The sequence below is a fragment of the Sarcophilus harrisii genome, chromosome 5 (genome assembly GCF_902635505.1).
Source record: "Sarcophilus harrisii chromosome 5, mSarHar1.11, whole genome shotgun sequence".
Classification (NCBI taxonomy): Eukaryota; Metazoa; Chordata; class Mammalia; order Dasyuromorphia; family Dasyuridae; genus Sarcophilus; species Sarcophilus harrisii.
This window is the reverse complement of record NC_045430.1, coordinates 265,700,344-265,724,545: the sequence shown is the minus strand read 5'-3', so window position 1 is coordinate 265,724,545 and position 24,202 is coordinate 265,700,344. Positions and strand designations below refer to the sequence as shown.

Here is a 24,202-nt window from a genome sequence, read left to right as displayed (position 1 = left end):
ATGATACATTTCTTCCCTTCCCAAAATAAACAAAAATCTGTAGAATATCATCTAAAGAAGTTGAAAAAATATATGTTGGAACCAGGTTTTAAGGGACTTCAAAAACTAAATAGACAGATTTTAATCTTGGATACAAGATGGAGATATAAGTTGGCTATATAGAGGATTGAAATAATTAGATCTGTTAAATGCTACTTTCAAAAGTCTGTAAAATAGATGAGAGTACTGAGACAATGGTATGGTTAGAGAAATATTTCAGTAACCTTGGAAGGAACCAAGATGGCAGCTGCTAAGTAAATACTCTCCTGGGTTGGATGAGAAAGATATTTTAGAGATAGAAGTGGCAAGATTTGGCAACTGATTGGAGCCATCTAATGGGAGGGAGAGAGTAAAACTTCAGGGATTATGTCGAGATTACAAACCTGACATTAGAAAAAATCATGGTGCCTTGAATAGAAATTAGGAAGTTTAGAAAAAGTAAGGGTTTGGAGGCGAGGGAAACAATATTAAGTCCAGCTTTTAAAATGCTGAGTTTCAGATCCCTCTGGGATGTCTAGCTTGAAACATCCATTTGATGATGTGGGACTGAAACTAAGGGGAAAATACTGAGACTAGATGTGTAGATCATCTTCACCAAAAATAAGTGAAATCCCTATAAACTCCCAAGATAATAAGGAAAAGAAAAAAAAAAAAAAAAAAAAAGCCTTCAGACCAAAACTTAACAATCACCTGCAGTTATGATCTTTGAAGGGAATGATAAGGAAGCAAAGGAGATAGAGAACCAAAGGTCAGATAGGTAGCCTGTAGTATCATGAAAATCCTCAGAAGAAATCAGAGTAATATGGAAATAGAAGGTTGTACTGGACAGTGTCAGGAGGCCTGCCTGAGGATCCTGACTGTTACTGCATAGTTATGAGCAAGTCAAAAATTCTCTCTATCCCTCAGTTTTCTCATTTGAAAAGAATGGAGCCTATAAATACCTCCTCACAAGTTGCTGTAAGAAAGAAATCTTGTCAAATATAAAATACTATAGAAAAAGCAGAAGCTATTATGTATTCGCCTTTCTTACACAAATTATTCACATTATGGTAATTCATTCTAGTTTCCATATTTGCTTGCAAACGCTCTTTACAAGTGTTTGCCCTATTACTTGGCAATTTGCAAAGGTCTGTTTGCTGCTGGTCATCTATGTGTTTTGCTCTGCCCTGAAGCTACATGAATTTTCTGGATAAAAGCAGTTCAAAATTGATCCTCAAAGTTGAAAGGGAAATAGGATTTGATTTCCAGCTTCCTTGTCTTGTGGGCTATGCAGAAACAGATCTGTTCCATGAAATGAAGTACACTTGGATACAGGGGCAAGCTTTCCCGACCACAATATTTGGTATTTTAAAGGAAAGCTACCCGTTTGCTAGAACATATTGTCTTTCTTAGGAAAGCGTTATCAGCTGGTGCTCATGTGGGCACCAGAAACAAAGATTTTCAACAAAGGGGAAAAATCAAATGGGCTTGGAAAACCATCAACCTTGGCATTTGGAAGATTTAATTGTTCTGGTGTTTCGATCATAACAAAATGCTTTAGCTCAAGCTCTTCCTCCATTTGAAAAGTCATTTCATGTTAACAGGAATTCGACACTGAGATTCGTCATCGCTCTTAAATTAGGAACTCAAGTGCAAATGGCTTCTTGAGCCATAGATGGAAATTTTTTCTTCCTTCTCTTTTCTGTCACATGGTTCAAAGAGAAAATTGCCCAGAATGCTCAGGACACAAGCGGCCAGAGACAGATGAAGACCATTGGAACTCACAACCTTTTGACTCATAGGAGATTAGAAACTCATTCTTTCACTCACAGAATAATGCCACACTTATCATGAAGCAATGATCTGAAGAAACTTGCCATTCTTTAAGAGACAGCATGATAAGGTTTTTGGAAGACCAAGGATAATGGAGAATTGCTGGAGTTAATCAGTCATTATACCCATTTGTTTGTTTAAAATAAACTTCTCTTTCACAAAGGCAAGCTGAATTCTTTTCATTGGCTCTTGAGTAAAATTCTATCTCTGAAGCTCCATAACTCTATAACCTGGATCTCAGTTTCCTTCTCTTAAAAATGAGGGATTTTTAACTAAATGGCCTCCGAGGTCCCTTCTAGTTCTAGTTCTAATAAAAATTGTGACATTTCCTCTGAACTTACTCTTCCAAATGATATCTGTCACTTCCAGGCTGGGTCCTCAAAGGGTTTACCTCTGAGGTATCTTATGATAACCCTGTAGGAGGCTATCTTCCTCATTTATAAAACCCTAATAATGTAGGTCTCCTCAACAATCAGCTAATTGACTCTATTAGCTTTTTAGAAAAAGGTATTTGTTTGAATGACAGAGCAAGATTAACTATTACAAGGCATTCTTCAATACATCTCCCAATAAATAAGAAAGTTGGGACAAATTCTTACTAATATGCAGTTTATAAGAGAAAATGGACATCAACGTGGAGTATGGTGGTAAGATAGAGCTCTGGAATAGACCTTCATGCCTCTTCTCTGGGGACTCTTCGTAGAACTCCCTGCAAGGCATGGGATTGGGTTTTGTTCTAGATGCAGCGAGGTAGGTTGGGTTCTATCCCTGTTAGACAGGTGGTTCAGTTGCATTTGTTTTTATTTCATCTCCTGGCCGGGCTCTCAGGTCACTTGACCACTTAGCTAGTTTCTTGCTGTGCTTGGCTACTTCTGTGCTGGACTGGGCCAAAAAGGTCACTCTGATCCTGGACAACTTCTGCCAGACTTGGCCAGACAAAACATTTTGGCCTTTTCTGCTTTCTCCAACTCCTTATCCTTCCAGGCCAGCCTAATCTCAACAAAACCACTTTGCATATGTGATGCGTTTATTCATACATAATGTCCCAAAAGTCTTAGTGAAATTTTGAGCTATTAAAACTTAAGCTTAAAACTTGACTAAAATTTTTGGGCCATCTTTTCTGTGAACATTACATATCCTCCCTCTTCAAAACAAACAAAAATCCTGTAGAATATCAGTTCTATGAGAACAGGGATTGTTTTGCTTTTAATTTTTATATCTTTAGAACCTATACTTTTCAGGTACACAATAGACAATAAATCCTAACTTACTGAATCCATCAAATATTGTACAAAATCCTACCCAGTTTTTTTTTTTTTTTTTTTTTTTTTGTGGGGGGTTGTTTTCTTGTAAATGAAGTGGAAATCAACTTCCTAGTAAAATGGCCTATTTTTCTGGAAGAAATCCCTCAGAATTTTTCTGCCTTGGATCATAGTAGCCAGAATATACTGACAAGTGAGACGACTGATCCACTTGTCTCTTTAAGACAACTTAACACAGCTGACCCTCCTGACTTGGCTTTTATAGGAAATTATAGAGCTGGAAGGACCTTAATTGTGAGGTCAGCTATTCCAACCAACTTACCACTCACATTGAGGGAATTGTTCTTGAGAGCAAATTGCCAAGAGCAGATCTGGTGCTCTGGAAATAGTACAGAATTTGATCCCCTCTCAGGTTATCTTTCATCCATTTTGTATACATTTTTATATACATTTATGTATGTATCTTAGTGTCTCTCCTTTAGAATATAAGCTCATTGATAGGAGAGGTTTTATATATATATATATGTATATATATATATATATATATACACACACACACATACACATTTGTATATATGTATATATGTATACATATATGTATGTGTATATATATATATTTATACACATAGAGACAGACACATATAAATATAGATAAAGCTATTTGTAATTTCCCTAGCACATGATAAGCACTTAACAAAAACTTTTAATTGTGGAGGAATATAAAGACCCATCAGCCTCAGATTCAGGATTTCTAGATACAATTCCAGTTTCTGTGATATACTATCTATATGATCAGTGTTCCAAATAATTCTTTAAAAATATAATTAGCAGATGAATTGATGATTTGCATCAATGAATAAAACATTTACATTGGTAATTCCCTCCAAAAGGAAAAAAAAATAAAAGAAAAAAAAAACTTTTAATTGTGAAAAGAATACTGGCTTTAGAATGAGAAGACACCATTTTAAATCTTGGCTTAGATACTTGTTACTTATGTACCTTTGGATAAATTAATTAATCTCCCTTCCCTCAGTTTCTCCTACTGCAAAAGGAGGAGTTTAGATTAAATAACATGCAAAGTACATTCCTTCCAGATATAGATCTAAGACTTGATCTGATGAGTTTTCTGATGTGATTTATATAAAACCGGACCTAGTGGGACTCTTCCAGACTTTTGTTTTTGTTTTTGCTTTTAGAGAAGACAGGAAGATGCTGATAATGTATTATCTTATATCAGGAATATCTCATATTCCTGATTTGTCACTGATAGTATGTATACATAGGTCTCATTGAGCTGGATTAGAGTCAGCTAGATTAGAAGTTGATTCCAATAATATAGTCCTGTTTTTAAAAGCAGTTAAGTTTGTGGCTTCTGTCCCTCTAATTTGCACAACTGAAGCTGAAAATGGCCGGATTTTGACTGCTTTTTATAAAATGACCAATTTTCAGAATAAGCACACATCCTCCTCCTGTCGCTCTCCCTCGTATTTTTGGCCTTCAGCAATGTTTCTAATTCTGGTTTGTTTTAAAGTGGCTACTTGGCCCCCATTTACTGTTTCAAACTGTTTTGCCAGTCTGAAAAAAGAGGATCAATGTGCAAAGTGACCACATGATAAATGATGCGTACCCTGAAGATTTCAGCAAATTTCTGGACACAACCTGAGTAAAAAAAATCAAGTTAAAGTCACATAACCCATTTAGGAAGAGCATAACGTGTCTGGTAGAATGTGCCCGGTATAGTGAGGGACCGCTTCTGATTGTTTCCTTTAATGGTCATTTGAGGGAACTGGGAATGTTTAGTCTGGGGAAGACAAAGCTCAAAGCACACATAACAGTGGTCTTCAACAATTCTGGGCCCCATGGTTCAAAATGAGGAATAAGGATGGCAGATTGCAGAGAAACTGATTTGGGCTTGATAGAAAGAAATATGACTGAAACATTAAAGCCATAATCTTTGCCTCCTCCCCAAGGGCATCTTAGACTCATCTCACTCAAGGCTGTCCTAGAGCAAAGCTCCTTAAATTATGGTTCATGACCCCAGATGAGGGTTTTGTAACTGAATGTGGGAGTTACAAAACTATAATTTATTAAGTATAAATGTTTGATTTATCTACCTATTCTATATACCTATAAACCTGGGATCGCATAAAAATTTCTCGAAGAAAAGGGGTCATGAAAGGAAAAAATTTAAGAAGCTGTTTCTTAGAGAACTTCCACCTTTCGTGACGGAGATTCAGGTAGCCATGGCATTTCTAAATCTTCCTGTTGTTGTTTATTCCATTTGAACATAAACTTGAAGAGAGGGGCTATTTTGCTGGCTTGTATTTGTAGTTTGTGCTTAGCATACCTGGCACATGATAAGAGTTTATTAAATGCTTGTATCTCTGCCCATCTCAAAATGGAATGGATTTGCATCAGACATAGTAGCTAGATTACCAATGATTGGGTATGCGGTAGAAAGGATTCTTGGTTAAGGTGGACTGAACCAGGGCTTCTTAAACTTTTTCTCCCTATGACCCCTTTTTGCCTGAGAAATTTTTACATGACCCCAGATATATAAGTCCATAAAATAGGTATGTGAATCAAATTTTTACTGACAATAGATCATAATTTCATGATTCTCACACATTCAGTTGTATGAATCCATGTGGGATCATGACCCAAACTGAAAATATAAAAGATCCTTGAAGCACTGTGATTTGCCCTTGAACACAAAATTATTAAAAGCAAACTTTGTCCAATAATTTCAGAAAGCTAAAGCATTCCTGCAGATTTCAGATTCCAATAAGAAATCCTCTGGGAGTTAATAAAGTTAAGTTATTTTTATAGGAATAATTTGGACTCATAACTTGAAAGCTTTTCTGTGTTGGAAGACATTGTGGACTTCCATGTGATATTTTGAGAAGCGCCTATGCAGGTAATCAGCCCCTAGTTGGGAACACCAACTATGGCTCAGGGAGAATTTATATGGACAAAACTGACCCAGCAGGAGTCCGGGCCTGCTGATTTGTAGAGTGTTCCCAAGAAACAACCCTACAGCGTCAATTAGGAAATAGGAAACAGTGCTCTTTCGATTTTCTCTCACTTGTGGTAGTAATGGGACCTAATACTGTGCATTCTGATCAGTGTAGTGCCTTTACCTCTCAATGGCATTATCTACAGAAATCATGCCATCGGTCTCAAGGAACAGAAATAATGGGCCATTAACGATGATAATATTGAAGTGTGTACAGGATAGCAGTTTTCTGCTGAGGAACTCAAAAACCTTACAACCATTTCAGTAAATCAATAAGCCCACCCAGGAAGAAGGGAGGGAAAGCATTTTGCCCCATTTTATGATGTTTTTTAAAAATAAATAAATTGATATACAAGCCAGGATATTTGCACAATGCCACTTGACAAAATCAGTACGAGCTTAACTGGTCCAGATTGAGAGTTGGGCTAACCTTGTCACTTCTGTAGCATGAGATCACAGAATCGGATCATGAGAAGGGTTATCTGTAATCAGCTAAGAGAATCCAATAAAGATTCTTTAAGAGTAATTACATCTTTTAAAATCCTTCACAAACTGTTCCCCTCTTTTCTTTATATTTTTTTCTTATACTTTACTCTCTTCCAAATAATCTACAAACCAGTAACAATGACCTTTGATTTTGAGTTCAAATCTAACCTCAGAAACTTGTCTGCTGTGGGACTCTGAGGAAATCACTTAATTTCTATCAGCCTCAGTTCCCTATCCAATAGCATTTACCTTCCAATGTCATTGTGAGGATCAAATGAGAAAATTTGTACAGGGCTTTGCAAACTTTAAAGTGCTCCATAAATTCTAGCTATTATTATTATTATTATTACCTTCCTATTCCCCAGAGCTTAAAACTGCTCATTAAATCCTTTTTGAACTGTGTTGTACTGAATACACAATGAAATCATGTCATGGACCAAAGGGCAAACCTTTTCCAAGATTTGCTAATAAAGGCGAAAAGTCTCTGTCGTTTTCAGCTTCTGAAAGACAGGAAGTCGGAGAACTCCCCTCCCCCCCCCCCCCCCGGAAAAATGGGCATAGTAGTTATTTGCTTCCTGTTCAAGGCATAGGGGGAAGTCAGAAAAAGAAATAGATCAAAGGGATTTCTCAAAGCCCAAAGTGGTTCTATCCAGGAAATAAACATCACAACATACACCATACTCCAAAATATCTGCTATTTTGAGTGAAATCAAGATGCTTCTCTCTCTCTCTCTCTCTCTCTCTCTCTGTCTGTCTGTCTGTCTGTCTCTCTCTCTTTCTCTCTCTCTTTTGGGGGGAGGAGATTGCCAATTTAGGATTAAGGTCAAATTATCAGCTATTTCTTTCTTGAAAAAATTGCATAATATATCTTGCTACATGGTATAATTTTGAGAAGTTGGATTTTCATGTTCTTTCAAGTCCATTTAAACAAATCATATCTGGCCACAGACACTTCCTAGCTCTGTGACCTTAAGCAAATTATGTGACCCTATTTGCCTCAGTTTCCATATCCTTAAATGAGCTGAAGAAGGAAATAGCAAATCACTTTGCCAAGAAAAGCCCAAATGGGATCATGGAAAGTTGAGCACAACTGAAAAACGACTGAGCAATAACACTTGGTGAGACTGTGACAAAAGCTCTTATGCTTTAATAGAATCATACTCAAATATAATCACTGATATGAAATTCCACATGGTCCAAACGAGTTTATTTCAAAGTAACTAGGATATTGAGACTGAGAGTCAAATGGACTTTAGGGATCACTCGGTCCACCATTTCCCCTTCCTCCACCCTTTCCATCTCCCATTATGCAGAGAAGGGAAGGGACCTCCCAAGTAGGTCACATTTTAAGGGTTATGAAGTATTTTACTGGTAACCTCATGAGATTAGCATTGGGAGTAACATTATTCCCATTCTACAGAGAAGGAAATGGAGGGTGTGAAAGGTTAAATTCCTTGCCTAAGGTCACACAGATGGCAAGCAGCAAGTTCTAGGATTTGAAGCCAATTACTCTGCTTCAAGTTGCATATTCTGTGATTCCCTTTGTTGAACACTTAGGTGGAGGCGCCACTATAATTTAATTTAGGGTGTACCCAGTACTTGTCCCAAGCAAGTAATTAACTATTGTTTGACAATGACCTTTTGGTAAATACTCATACACATATACACAGAGATGTATGTTTTTAACATAGGGATTGTGGCAAAAATGAAAATCACTCTTTACTTAGATGATTCTCAAAGTAGAATCAGTGAATTTTGAAATGGAAAAGACCTGAAAGGTTATTTTGTCCCATCTCCCTTTCAAAGAAGGAATCATCTCTCCAGCATCTTCATGAGGGTCATTCAGGCTCTAATTAGCAGGGATGATAGCTGACTTTAACACAACAATTAAAAGTTTTCAAAGCACTTAATACAACATATATTCTCATTCAAATCTCTTGATAATCCTCTGAAATGCAGACAGGAGTTTTTATGAACCATTTTATTGATGAGGAATATGAATCTCAGAGAGGTTAAGTGATTTCTAGAGAATACACAGTCAGTATCAGATGGAAGATCAAATTCAGATCTTGACAAAAACTTCCATTATATAAGCAATTCAATCCACTGTCTATCACTTAATGTTGTAAAATATTTCTTTTTCCTCACTTTAAAATTTATTTGTTGTTGTTCAATCAACCGACTTTTTGGAGCCCCATTTAAGATTTTCTTAACAAAGATACTGGAGTGGTCTGTCATTTCCTTTTTCAGTTCATTTCACAGATGAGGAAACTGAGGCAAACAAGAGTAAGTGACTTGTTCAGGGTCACATAGCTTGTACGTATTTGAACCTGTGTTTGAACTTATAAACATGAATCTTCTTGATTCTGTGCCCAGTGCTCTACTCACTGTGTTAACTAGCTGAATTAACCATAGGGAACAATAAAATTCAAATAAATATAATTTTAAAGGAAGTCAATCATAAACTCAAAACTATTTAACGTTGATTTTAACAGCATATGTATTTCCTTTCTCATAACAAGAACATTCTGCTTGCTGATGGCCTTTTCTGACTTGTTTTTCTTCTGAGTATATGATTAGTTGTTGTTTTTGTCACATAGTGATAGTCATAATCACTGAGTAAACTTTGCTTCTCATTCTGCTTTCCTCCTCTGTAGGACTTCATATGAACATTTCCATAATCCCTCCTATTCTTCCTATTTGCTACTTAAGGTCCAATAATATTCAATTATTCTAATACATCACAATTTACTTAGCCATTCTCTAGTTGGAGCATTTATGGTTGTTTTCCATTTCCCCGACTGTTATGAATATTTTAGATAATTCTAATTGTCTGATGCTTATGCCATCTTTCTCTTCTACTTTCTACTTCTTTGGTCTTGGTTTAATTCTCTAGAGAAATAACAAGAAATTCTAAACTCCTTTTCCCATCATGGTTCTTCAAATCGTAGAATAACATCAATAATAATGATATAAATAAAAATAATAGATGGCATTTATATAGTATTTGAAGGTTTACAAAAAACTTTACTGATATTATCTTATTTTATTTTCATAAAATCTTTGCATGTAGGTGCTAAAAAATGTCCTCATATGTTCAAAGAAGTAGCTAAATGGTACATTGAATCAGACCTGAGTTTAAATTCTGCCTCAGGTATAACTGTGTGAATCTGGGTATATCACTTAACCTGTTTCCTCATCTGTAAAATGGGGATATAACAGCAAGAAATAACAGAGTTGCTGTGAAGCTCCAATAAGATAATATTTGTAAAGTGCTTACCACAGTGCCTGACACCAATTGGCCGTTAATGCTTACTCCATCCATCCATTTTACAGGAAAGTAAACTGAGGCAGGTGAAGGTTAAATGACTTGGCCAGAGTCACACAATCTATAAATACCTGAGGGTAGATTTTAATTCAGATCTTCCAGACTTCAGTTTTGTCAACTATGCTACTACCTAGCTGCCACATTCTTCCAAAGTCTTTATTTTTCTTTCTAGAAAGTCTCCTTTCTTTTCCCCTCACCATGACAACACAAGAACCCTCTACATCATTCTTCAGAAAGATTTCAGTCTATCTTAAACTATATACTCTTCTTAAGTTGAGCATCATCACATATAGATTCTTATCTTTTAAACTTGTTACAGTGGAAAAGTTGAGGGTTTTGGAGTTAGTGGAACCCATTTTTTTTATTTCCAATAATTACAATATTCATTAAACATTTCTTCAGTTGTTTGTTACATATTGTGCAACCAATTTCAATATTCGGCAGCCACAAATCATATGCAGAACAGGAAGAAACTAGTAATCAGATAGTGGTTCTTATACTTACTACCGATGGGGGTGACCTTGGCAAGTCATGTGACTGCTCTAATTTTGCTTTACTCGTCAGCAAAATGAATGGCTTGAGGTAGGTAACATCTATGGTCCATTGGGGCTGCAAATAGGTGAATCGATGATCTTCGCTTGCATCAGCTTTCTGAAGCAGCTTAATCTCAGGTGGGCTTGTTCAACTTTTTCTTGATTCTGGGTTTAAACCTATAGCCACTGAATATCTTTCCCTCCTGGCTGTCATGATGGCAAATGAGGGATGGATGAAGTTTTTTTTTTTTTTTTTTTTTTTTTTTTTAATACAGGTAGGACAAGATGGTTCCTGAGCTCCCCACTAGGATGGATTTACTTGTATCCAAAATAACTTCGGCTCAAAATCAGATTTAAGCAATTACATATTTATTTCCATTTCAGTTTTACTTTACCTTTCATTCAATCTCCTGCCTCTGCTTTCAATACTTGATTACTAACTTGTTCTAACTTGATTTCACCAAAACAAATGTTCTTTCAATATAAATGAGCATCCTTTTATAGATTCAGAAATATACATTAGGCCAGATGTCCATTTACGGAAACACATACACACACAAACAAACCATTCTTATTAATGGCAGCAGGTCATCCATAAATAAAATACTGAAATCACAATGGAAGGATTCTAGGTTGGATGTATAAGTGCATCTATTGAAAACATACATCAACACATGTTTGACCCAGAGGAACTAAGAACAATGAAACACCAAGGAGAGCAGAAGACACAAGAAAGAGAGAGCGCTCAGAGTGAGAGGTGATCCCAAGATCCTTTGTGTCTAACTCAAAGGCACTATCCTACTTCATCCATGACCTCAGTCACCTTGTTCCAATCCCTCATTTCATAGATGGGGAAATCGAGGCTTAGGGAATGTACCTTGGCCAAGATCATATGGTTAGTTAAGTAGCAGAGTTTGCACAGGATAAATTCAGTTCTTCTAATTCCCTCCTGACTACATTTGATCATCACAATAAATCACTGAGGAGACTGGTATTATTAACCCCATTTCGCAGATAAGAATACAGAGTCTCAGAGAGTTTAAGATTATTCATGGTGTCATAGCTAATAAGTAAAGGGGCGGGTACAGACCCAAGTCAGACTGGCTCCAAGCTCTAAGATTAAGCTGAAGACAAAGCCATAACTTTCACTGTCTCACTCACAATCCTTTAGGTAATTTCCTGTGGTGGCTACACAGAATTCAAAGTCCTTAGCGTGACATTCAAAGTCCCGGACTATTTTTTTTCTCTCACATTCTTCCACTAGCTCTTTCCCTCCTCCCTTCCCCCCCCTCCCACGCTCCCCCGGGCGGGGGTGGGGAGTTAATCTCTTCCAAAACCAGAAAGAGCTGGGTGACTTCTTGGTTCCAATAGACTGGCAAGATGGAAATTGATTTGTGACCTTGGGCGAGTCAATTAATCCCCCTGGGTCCTAGTGTCCTCATCTGGAAAATGAAGGCTAAAACCAGATTGTCTCTGAGGTCTCTTCCAGCCCGAGAGTTCCGCTGCGGGGTGCTTTCAGCTTCTCCTGGGGACCCCTCCCGCCCCCTTCCCCGCCTCTATTTGCATCAGCAGATGTGAGAGAGCAAAGAATAAGGTCACAGGCTTAGCTCTTTCCTCATCCTCTCCCAGACCACATTTGAGTCCCTGGGCTCTTCGGAGTCCCTGTAGCTCCCTTTCCTGGGAGCAATCTTTCCTTATAGACCCTCAGAAACACTCCCCATGCATTCGCTGTCATCCCACCACTATGCTTTCAAGGTCACCTTTTCTCCAACTCTCTTCTCTCTGCCTCTCCTTATCTCTGACTCTGTCTATCCCATCTGCTCCCTTTCCCTTCTCTGTTTCTGTCTCTCTGTGTCTCAGTCTGTCTGTCTGTCTCCCTTCTTTCCTTCTTCCTCCCATCCCCTTGTCTTCCTTTCCTCCCTCTGTTCTTCCCTCTGTTTCTGTCCCTCTGTCTCTCTGTCCCTCTGTCTCTCTGTCCCCTTCTCTGTCTGTCTCTGCCTCTCTTCCCTCTAACCCTCCTCTTCTTCCTCTTTCTTCTCCTTCTCCTCTCTTATTTCTCTCTCTCTTCCTCCTCCCCCCTCCCTCCTTTCCTCCTCTTCCTCTCCCTCTCCCCTCCCTTTTTTTTCCCCTTGAATCACTGCTCCCAGGCTAGTTTCCCAGCATCCCAAACACCAATAAGCAGCTTTAGTGGATAGATTGCTTCCTGACTTTAAAAATAGAGGTCAGAGAATGGGCAGCATATCCAGCCTCTTGCAGCCCCTTTCAGTCACTAGGGCTCAGCTGTTCCTTTTGTCTCCTGCTCCATTCCAGAAACCCCCTAGAGCAGGGCTTCTTAATCTAGAGTTTCTGAAACCTTTAAGAAATATATTTTAATAACTGTTTTTCAATATGATCGGCTTCTTTTCTAATTATAATCCTATACATTTTATTTTATACATTAAAAAGCCCACATTATTTTGAGGAGCGATTTCTAGGCTTCAGCAGACTGCCAAAGAGGTCCATGGGACAAAAATGGTTAAGAATCCCTGATCTGGAGAAGTAGAATGTGGGCTCCTTGAGGTCAGCTGCTGCTTCCTTTTCTGTCCACCTTTGGCCCAGTATCATACAATCACTTAAAATAAGTTTATGAATTCAAATGCATTTCAGGCCTGCATTTTCCCTTCTTCTTGACACTGTACATCCATGTATCCCAGTTCTTCTGCACCCAAAGTTAAATTTCAGTCATCTCCTTTCCTGAATTCTCACGGATCTCTGAACATAAAGTGGTAGAATGGATAATTCTGTAGTTCAACTCCAACCCATTTCCCAGCCCATGTGACCACTTAAACTCATTGAGTCTCAACTTCTTCATTTCTTAATGGTGACGATTCTTCCTCAAGTAGTGGTGACATGGAAGTGACATGATGGTTAATTGATTGAAATCAGGATGACCTGAGTTCAAAATTTACTGTTGACCCTTTGTAGCTAATCAGTTCTAAGCAATTTAAAAGGCTCCTTCTACTACTGCCCCAAACCAATCAAAATCTCCAAGATATTCAACAAAATGGATTTTTTTAGTTCTGAATAAGATTCATTGTTTATTTTCAGTTATCTGTCCAACGTACATATATAGAACCCATAAACATACACAAAGTATATCTACTTTATACATAGCATATACATATGTGTATATATGTATGTATATATACTATATATACACAGAAGTGTATATATATATACATATATACAAACAGATAAATTATAGAGACACATACATATATGTGTTTATGCATATATAAATACTTATATATGTTTCATACATACTGATAGATGTCTATAAATTGTCCATTAGATTGTCTTTCAAGTTCTGGTTCATAGAGCTGCTAAATACACTCGCTTTTTTTCTGCATCAGTGGAAAGACCAAATTTTTTTAAATGATAAAAAAAAAATCTCATTTATGAGAATTTTTGATCGCCAGCAATCGAAATCAGCACAATGTTATCCATGAATCAAAGAATCTAGGAGACCATATCATCTAGAGGAAATTTGACATTGACCCTGGACCCTGTCCTGGCAGCCTCCATCATGTGGTACAGGCACCTTGGGTGAAAAGAAAGACAGAGATCTTTTGGTTTCCATAAGACGGTGGATACAATCAGAGATAACCTAGAGGGATTGTTATCTTCATGAAAAAGAAAGAACTCAGCATAGAAAGCACTGATACTTAAAGTCTAAAAATCTGAGAATTTTGGCCAGCATTTCAGTTTTCCTATAGAATTTAGGATACTAACCCTGGACTTCCTTAAGGACGTGAATAAATTAATTTCCAAAACATGCTTCAGCATTGAGTAGTGAATTGAGAACCAGACTTGTAGACAAGGACACTTGGATTGAGATATTATAGCTGATATACCCTTGAATCTACATTACATGCTAACGTAGCTATTCATTCCAAAATGATATATTAACATTTGTTTTCTCTGTTTCTCCAAAGTCAATGTATTGTTTTTTCTTAAAAGGTTGGTGTTCAGCTAACAAAAAAGCCAAACACAATTTTAAATCTAAGGTCCTAGAAATCATTTAGTGCAACTCATCTATCTAATAGGTGAGTAAACGAGAGCCCAGAGAGCTTCAGTAAGTCACTAGTTATGTAGCATCAATCAGAATTTGAATGAGATGTCCTGAGTTCGGTTTTCTCTCCATTACAAAAGCAAGCTTCATATAGAATAGACATGTAAAATACTTAAGCACATATGCTTGCATGAAACAAAATGAGATACACTTTCAAAAACTAAAAAGCTTCCATTTATGGAGAGTAAAGTAAAAATAGCAATGAAAAACCCCAAATTAGCAAAAGTCTTTTGGGTCTACTGAACTCTTAGTCTCTCCCTTCAGAGATGGCAGTGAGAAGAGCAAGAGTCCTGGGCTCAAGCCCCAGGTCTCATACTTTTACATTAAATTTTGGATAGATAGATAGATAGGCAGACATAAATCACATTATTGACTTGGGTTGAACTTGCCATCAGTAGAAGCCTTATTTCTTTTTCAGACAAATGATTGTATGGGCATATCTCCCCCATCTCGAACTTGTGAAGTTGATTTTTGGACAGAAGTGTGAGACTTTACATTGATCTCTATTAAATTTCACCTTATTTGATTTAGCACAAGCCAATAGACACTATTTCACAATGGCATTTGGTTTATCTTCAAGGCCTTTCCTCTGAATAACAGGAGACTTTTACTGATGCTTCTATTACCATTGGCTTAAGAATAGTTGAAAAACTGCTACTGGAAACTGCCTCTTAAAGTTATAGCAATTAAAATAAATTATGGGTAGCCAGTGGGATGAAAACTAATTATTTCTGGACATTGAGTAGATTATGCCTCCTTTTAAAATTCTTATGATAGTTCTTTAAAATACTCCTTTAAAAACTTTATCATAAAATTCATTATTACTATTTTAAAAGAGAACTTCTAAAGATTTCTTATTTGAAGGTAAAATCTTTAGTGAGGCTTGAAGGAAACCATCAAAGCCAGAAGACAAAGATGGAAGAAGAGCATTCCAGGCAAGGTGGGACAGCCAAGGGAAATGTCACAGTTTCTTTTTTCAATTAGTGCAAAACCTTGAATAATTTTGTTTTAGAGTTTTCTTTTTGGAGGGAGTAGGGTTGGGAGTAAACAGTGAGCTTTTGTTGAATATGTCATAATACACATACATATACAAATATCTCTTAGGTACTTTTTTCATCAAATTTTCAAGTTTACCCACTCACTTTTTAAGGAAACAACATGGCTGACTTATAAGAGTTGGGGTCATGGTTGATATTTGAGATCTGTCATATCTTTGGCCTCATAATTTCCCTTGCTGAGGCAGAAGCTTAAGCAAAACACTCCCCTGTATTGTAAGAATTGGATGGAACTTCTGTATTTTGCTCTGATTTCTAATCATGAAACCTTAGAAATCAACATGTTATCATTATTCCATAATTCTTTCTTTTCATGTTGAAACTGCTAAGGAAGGAAGGAAGGAAGGACGGAAGGAAGGAAGGAAGGAAGAGAAAGAAAAAGAGAGAGAGAAAGAAAAAAGAAGAAAGAAAGAAAGAAAGAGGAAGAAAGGAAGGAAAAAAGAAAAAAGAAACGGAAAAAAAAGAGTAAGAAAGAAACAAAGAAACCTCTCTGTCCTACATCACTCGACTTTATATCAGAGGACCTGTGTGATGTGAGACACTTGACCTATTACTTGACCAATTTCTTCAAAACAAGATAATTCTAAATTCTCCTGCAATTTTAACTATATTACACTGTGATTCTTACCTATCTAAATGTAAGCTTCCTGAGGGCAGATATTATTATATTTTTACTTTTATATGTACTGACCCTAGATCAAGCTAGCATTGAAATCTTGTTTAATTAATTGATTAATAAAGGCATTTAATTAATAATGCTTATTAAATTTTAGTGAATTGGGGCCTTTTCTTTCTCCCTCTTCTTTTTCTTTTCTCCTCTCTTCTCTTCCTCTCCATTTTCTCTGACAAAGAACCTCCAGTTGAAAATTTATCACAGTGAGTTTGTTTTTCCTCAGAATACAAGTCAAATTTGTATCTTTTCTCCCTCTGTAAATCATTTCAGACTATTTTCACTGTTGCCAAATCAACCTCTTCAAGGGCATTACAGCCAAGTGTACAAGGGTATATACCACATTTGACTGAATGCTGGAGAGATCCCTGGCTTTTTCCCTGCTGAGGAACGCCCTAGGGAAGGACAAAGTGAGAGGAAGAGAACTGTTCCATCTTTACATCTGTCAGCCATCTCCTTTCCAGCAGTAGATCAATAAAAAACAGGAGTAAACTTGTTCTCCAGAGAAGAAGAAACTGTCAGTTCCTTTGCTGTCTCAGCCCTTCAGTTTTCTAGACAGTAACCATTGATGGCTGTCTGAGCAATGCCAGTTGGATATCTGAGTCAATGAACAGAAGAGGAGTTGTGGGAGGCTTTTGAAAGGCAAGGCTCATAACATGGGTTTCATCTTGGTTGTATATACCAGACATGGACAATTTCTGGCGCTCTGCTGAGGGAAAGTTTACCCTAACTGACCACACCAATACAATAGGCTGAGTTTTTATTATGCTGCATTAGGAACTCTCTAGTAAATGGAAGAGAGAATGGGCCCACAATCCTTGGACTTTGTTAGTTTTGGGCTTCTCTAAATGCCAATAATTTAAAAGAGTTCATGTAGCAGAGCTAACAGAGCTTCTGAGGGAGATGAGTTGCTAGATGCTTGTGAGGGGGATAATATGAAACATCAGCTTGAAATAATGAACAGACATATATCATGGAAATGAAGCAAGAAGACTAGCTGGTTTTTCTCTCTATCATTTAAGAAACAGAACAGTATTCCAAAGCTCCACTTTTACAAAAGGACTAGGAAATAAAAAAAATGTGGAAAGCAATGACACTTAATTACTCCTCCACCCAATTCCCAGATGAAAACCTTGGGAGATTTAACAGGTGTTTTGAAATATCTTAAGTGGCCATCAATCTTCAAATCGTTGTTCTTATCTTTTGTCCACAAGGAGGAGGATAAGAAGAAATGGTATCAGATTTCATCGATATTAATAACAAAAATGAATGCTTTGAGCAGTCCGATCCTGGCCAAGGAGAAAGGGAAGGAGGTTTAGAGTTAGAGATTCTGTATCCAAAGATTCTTTAAGTGGAGGCTAAACAATCATTAAGTTTTCGATAATTCATTTCTATTTCAGTACAACTCAACATTTACTGAATCCCTACTGTGTTTCAAGCACCACACTCAAAGTGTTGACATTTGACTGGGGGAAAAAGGCACTCACAAATATGTAGATACTCTGTGTGTGTGTTTGGGTATGCATATATACATATATGTGTGTGTGTGTGTGTATATATTTTGTTTTTATTTCATGTGTGTATATATATACACACATGAAATAAAAACAAAATCAATTAGGAGAACAGTAATATTTGCAGGCAGGGTCACGAAAGGCATGAGCTGTTCCTGACGAAAGATAGGGACTCTATAATATAGAGATGAGGAGGAACAGTTATACGAAGGAAGGTGGATGATGAAATATCATGTATGAGGAATAGCTTGCACTCTTGTTTGTTTAGAATGTAGGCTTCCCTTCCTCCCTCCTCCCCTTTCTCCATCCTTCTTTCCTCTCCCTTGCTCCCTCTCCCTACCTCCCTCCCTTGTCTCTCACATCTTAAAAGAGCCAGTCCGACTCAAGCACAAAGGCAAAGCTTTTATCTTCATCAAAGTAATCAAATATAAAGACAAAGAACATGTATGACTCCTTGATGAACATGTGTATAACTGATACTTGTAGATTTTTTGCTTACACTATAAATCTGCAAGGAGGATATTGTCAATATCATTGCTTCCATTTTTTTTTGTAGATTAAAAACAAAAACTGATATCTCAGGGAAAATGAGTCACCGGTGATCACACGATTTGTCATTTTAGAGATGGATTGTGCTACTCTTCCTCACACAAGACTCTCCATTTCCTGACTCTGGGCATTTCCAGGGACTGACGCTTATGCCTGGAATTGTCTCTCTCTCCCCATCTCCATGTGCTGATTTCCTTGACTTTCTTCAAATTCTACTTAAAATCCCACCTTCTATATGAAAATTTTCCTAGTCCCTCTTAACATGTCACTTCTCACTGATGATTACCTTCCTTCCAGTTTATCATATATCACATTTGCATGTTGTGTTTCTATTAGACAGAGAGCTCCTAAAAGGCAGGGAATGTTTCCTTTTCTTTGGAAATTCAGGTCCTAAATACAATGCTTAACACATACTGGGAACTTTTTTTGTTTTACTCTAAGTCTAAGGTTCTTTTCATTACCCCATACTCATTCTCAGAGATAAGGGGGATTAGGAATATGGAATAATATGCAACTGTCAGATCCAGTTGATGGGCTGGCTAGATGAACTGCCTTAATTTTTTTCCCTCTTTCATTTTTCAGTCTTTGACATTAAGAGATGGCTCATTGAGGAGGAAAAAGGGAAGCAACATATCATTGGAAGTGAAGGCAACGTAAAAAAAATCCATCAATAAAAACAAAATTAAAATATAATGTTTTTGAAATCTTTTAAAAGGTAACTAACTCCTAAGCTATCCAGAATAACTCATTACAGCCAGGCTGCTTAAGGATTTTCTCTCATAGGTATCATTATGTAAAGAGGGGTGACCTTTCTCCTCTGTATATTTGAAAGATGAGGAAACTCTCAGGAGGAGGTGATGATACCCTGGGGTTGGTGCTGATGCTGTAGGGGATGGCTGACTAATGCCAATCAGCATCAGAAGGCTGATTTTCCTCCTGAAATATACCAAATTGAAATAATGGATTTCATCTCTGACCTTATCTCATATCTAACTGGTGGCACAATAGATAAAGTGCTGGGTCTGGAGCCAGAAAGTCCTGAATTCAAGAGCCTTAGATATTAAACTAGCTGCATGATCCTGGACAAGTCCCCTAATCTCTTTGCCTCAGTTTCCTCAACTGTAAAACTGTAATCTTAATAATAGCACTTACTTTCAAGAGTTATTGTATGAATGAGATGATATTTGGAAACATGCTTAACACAGTACCTGGCACACAGTAGGTGCTATAAAAATACTTATTTCTTGCTTTCCATTATTACTAGTCATTGTTATTCCCATATACATAGAGGTACTCAATAAATATTTTTTGAATGAAAGAAGCTATTCTCATATGAAAAATGCAATTTTCTTTGAACCTTTCTAGAGTTAAAGATCAATTTAGGAAACACTTGGAATTCATAAGCAGCCTCTTTTTTTTTCTCCTCTTAGATATTTTAAATATACCCTATTACAGTTTCAGAACAGAATGAAAAATATCTGTTTGAAGTTTCCCAAGTAAAAGAAGCAATGGCAAAGTTTCCCTTAACTATCTTGGTCTGCAAAGTCTGCTTTGGCAGATTTTCCACAAAAGGATGTTTTTTTTTTTTTTTTTGAAGTTTCTTCTCTTTGGACAAGCCTGGCACTTCCTTTTGTATTGATACACCAAAATGTCTCAGGGATCTACATTTGTTTTAAAAAATTGGTATTTATTCAGATATGTGGGATGCTAGTGGGAAAGGGTATACAGAATTACTGCCCTTGGACCATTCTTATCATTCTTTTTTAAGTAGTCACTGTTCAATTTATTCCTTGTTTATTAAAAAAAAAAATCTATGTGGTTGCCACAGCAGCTTCCTGCAGCTTCTGGACAGACCTCTGAGTGTGAGTTTTCACAAGGTGGTCAGCAAATTCCTGATAGGAAAACTTAGTGAATACAGTCTGCTTTCCAGAGGTCTGGGGTTAAGATAGCTATATGTTCTAGAGGTGGCATCAAAGGTAGCTTTAGCAAAGTGGCCCAGAGTGGTAGTATGGCCTCTTGCAGAAGTACAACAGTCATCCATTCCAGTCATCATCCGGAGTTTCTTAGGTACAGGAGCTGAGATAAACAAGTACCTTTGGGGCAGGGATGAGAATGCCCAGTGATCTTACAGTTTGCCAATCTTGTTCCTCCTAGTAGCCACATCTCACAGAAATGATGGATAACTAGCAGAATGATGGCACCATGAATAACTGTGGCCACTTTCTTGGAGTGCTTGATACCCAGGGCAATGTAGCCATTGGGGTTGCCAATGGCCATGGAAGCCTTAACCATAGTCTGTTGTCCAGGCCTAGTTTGTTTTTGTACAAGATCTTCAGGATCTCATCTTTCAATGAAGAACCTAGGAAGAAGTCTATGATTTGAGACTCCTTGGTAGAAAGAGAAAGACAGATCTTTTCCAAAGATTTGATCTTCATATCATTGTAGCTAGCCCAGCTTAGTGAAAAGAACCCACCCTTGTCTTTGGCTGTTCCTCTAAGATCTCAGAGCCATGGAACTTATAATTCTTATAAATTTTCTTCTTATAATTCTTATAAAAATATAGTGGTCTCTACAAATTTTGATTTTTTTGTATACCAGCACATACTCCAAGATTTGAATCTTTCTTTAGTGGACTCTAATATTTCTATTATACATTTCCTTTAAATTCATATTGCTGCCCCAACAATGCATTTCCATCCACTTGTTGGGCATTCTCGTTTGTATGTCACCTCTCTCCTATCAGCTCAAATTCAGCATTTGACAAACTGAATTCACCTTTCCCCCTAAAATCTGCACTTCCTTTTGACTTCCCTATTCCCACCAATGGTACCATCCTCCAAGGCACCCAGGAAGTAGCAAGGAAATCAACCTCTCATAACTACCATCCAGTGACAAAATACCATAAAATTGTCATCCTTATATCAGCCCTCTCCTTTGTAACCACTTACTTCATTGCTAGAGTCCTTATGACCCCTCTCATAAAACATTGTCACAAACTCCTTTTCTTCATTGTTATAATCTTTGAAGGGTCTAGCCAACTTCAACATCATTGCTCACTCTTATCTACAAATCATTTCTAACACACCGAATTTTTTGGTCACTGTTCTTTTCAACAATTTTCAATAACTCTTCATGACAAGAGAATAACTACTGAACAGCATTCGTGATCATCATCAACTGGCCCCAAGCTACCTTTCTGGCTGTATCTAATAAGATTCTCATTTTTTTTTGTTCCCTACTTTCCAGTCAAACCATACTACTCATTACCTCCCATCCTCATCTTGCCTTTGGGCCTAGAACACACTCTCTACCCTTTCCTTTACCTTACCTTAAAGGCCCAAATTCATGAAGGGCTGAATGAAAGCCCCACTTGAGGCCTTCTTTGAAACCTTACCCAACATGTCCCTTCTAGCTACTAAGAGTTTTCCTCACTTTTTTTTTTTTTAAACTTCATCCTCTCCTGTGCTCTCACAACATTTTCTGAGGCAAGCTGCTGACCATTTTTAGACTCAAAGCCACTTGTTAAAAAATTTGGCACACTGGATAGACGGCCTCATAATTAGGATCTGGCTCGAAACCCATATACATATATAGAATGAAAGCTCCTTGAGATAGGAGATGCTTTATGTTTTTGTATCCACAGAAGCTATCACAACACCTGGGAAAGCATATAATAGTTCTTAATTCCTATTGATTGAAGAGTGTGTGTGTGTATGTGTGTGTGTTTATTTTGGTCTGGAGATATAAAACCACAAATACACATACATATCAAGCCATACAGATTTATTTTTGAACCAAAACCAAACCAACTGGAGGTTGGATGATGAGTAATATTAAGAGATTTCTATTCGTGTGCAGATTAGGCTAGACCCATTCCAACTAGAAGGTTATATGATTTTTTTTTTCAGGGAAGACAGGTCTGATCTTAATCTCAAGAGTCCATAATTTAAAGACTACAATGTGGGGAACCTACAAAAAAACATTTTCCCTCACTCTACCCCTAGAAAATAAGTTCCATTTTGTGCTACGTCTGAAGGTAAGGATTAAAATTTTTCATTCCCCTGCCTTATAATGCCTTCTCAAGAACCTACAATTCATAAAAGCAATGCTACAATAACTTCAAAGGCACCCCAGCCCCCATCTCTGGGAACATGCTGGAGAAACCATTTAAGCCCCAAACAATACTCAGGTTTCACATTGCAGCACCTGTATAGTCTGAAGAGAAATGCTTTCTTTTTTTCATTGTAAGAGGGTAATACAGACAGGCAGAGAATGCGGCCATTCATTTTCCCTTTCTTTCCATTTAGAATTAAGGGTTGCATCACAGTGAAATAATTAATTGACCTGCCCCGAGAACAAATAAATCACACACTCAATATGCTTCTTGGAATGTGCCGCCCGTTCCACAGGCAGCATGGGCCGGGGCTCTAACGTATGAGCTTGGTAAGCCATCCTGACAGGTCTAAGCATTGCGCCTCACACTCACAAGGTTACAGTAGTGAGATATGACAGAAAGTGTGGTGTAGCCACAATATCGTATGTTCCAAATCAGCGAGAATCATAACAGCAAACACAACAACACCAAATATAATGGAGCATGGGATGCAAACAACAGGGAAGCGAGATAGAATGAGTTCACCAATCATTTCAAGCTTTGGCATATAATTCAGAGAATATCTTTTCCAGTGAGGGGGGTGGGGGGGAGGAAAGAAATTAAGCAGACTGAGCTATTTTATCTCCAATGCTGTTACTACTAAAGAGAGAGAGAGAGAGAGAGAGAGAGAGAGAGAGAGAGAGAGAGAGAAGCAAGGGGGGAAATGAAATCCTCTTTTTTTCTTTAACTCTAACCTCCAAAATAAAACAAGAGGAAATCATAGTGATGGATGGATGGATGGGTGAATGAATGATAAAAAAAAACATAGATAAAAAAGCAAAGCAACCGAGGCAGAAAAGACAGAGAGTGAGAGGTAAGAGTACAAGTACACAAAAGATAAAGAGAGAGACACATACACACATAGAGAGAACATGAGACATAAAAAGGAGATAGACATGGAGCAAGCAAGAAAGTAGAAGATGTGGAGAAAACACAAAAGAGAGAGAGAGAGAAAGAGAAAGAGAGCCACACAGAGAGATAGGGAGAAAAAGAGAGAGACACAGAGAAAGAGAAAGACAGAGAGACAGAGACATAGAGAGAACATGAGACAGAAAATGGAGATAATGATAGAGAAAGCAAGAGAGAAGAAGAGGTAGAAAGAGAGAAAGAAAGAGGCAGAGAGACATAGAGACACACAGAGAGAGATCTTGCTTGAGAGACTTTTTTTTTTCTTTTTAGTGAGGGGAGTCTTCCAGATGTTTTTATTTCAGAAAGTGGCACAAATCAAACAGAACTCTGGGACCACACGCCATTTCAACTTTCCAGATATATTTTTTTCCTTTCTTGTTAAGTGGTTCAACATTCCTTACTTGGCAAGAATCTATATGTCTACTTTCTCCTGAGAAGATTCAACGTGCTTTTTGGAAGAAAATTCATGCAGGCTCTGGCTTAGTTTTGGAAAGCTCTTAAGGATAACTTTTACTTGTTCATAAATGCATCAAGTTATGGGGACATGTCAGGCCAATCAATTCCAGAACTGGGGGAGATCTTTCTTTTTGTGTGTCTGGGGGGGGGGGTTGTCCGGGGGTATCCTTTCCTGAACTGAGCCAAGCAATCTTAACCTATCCTATCATTCCAGACATAGCTTTTTCCCCAGCAATTTAACTGTGTTTACTGGCCAGAGAGAGCTCATGACATTCTCCATCTATCTAACACTTTGGTACTTTACTAGTG

The 24,202-nt window shown here is 37.5% G+C and overlaps 1 protein-coding gene and 1 pseudogene across 11 annotated transcripts in view; both read right to left on the bottom strand.

Moving 5' to 3' along the window:
- The window catches only part of RBMS3 (RNA binding motif single stranded interacting protein 3), a 1,441,154-nt gene that overhangs the window by 430,319 nt on the left and 986,633 nt on the right, over nt 1-24,202 (bottom strand). The gene's annotated exons all lie outside the window — the stretch shown is intronic.
- On the bottom strand, nt 19,575-23,128 carry LOC105750758 (annotated as a pseudogene).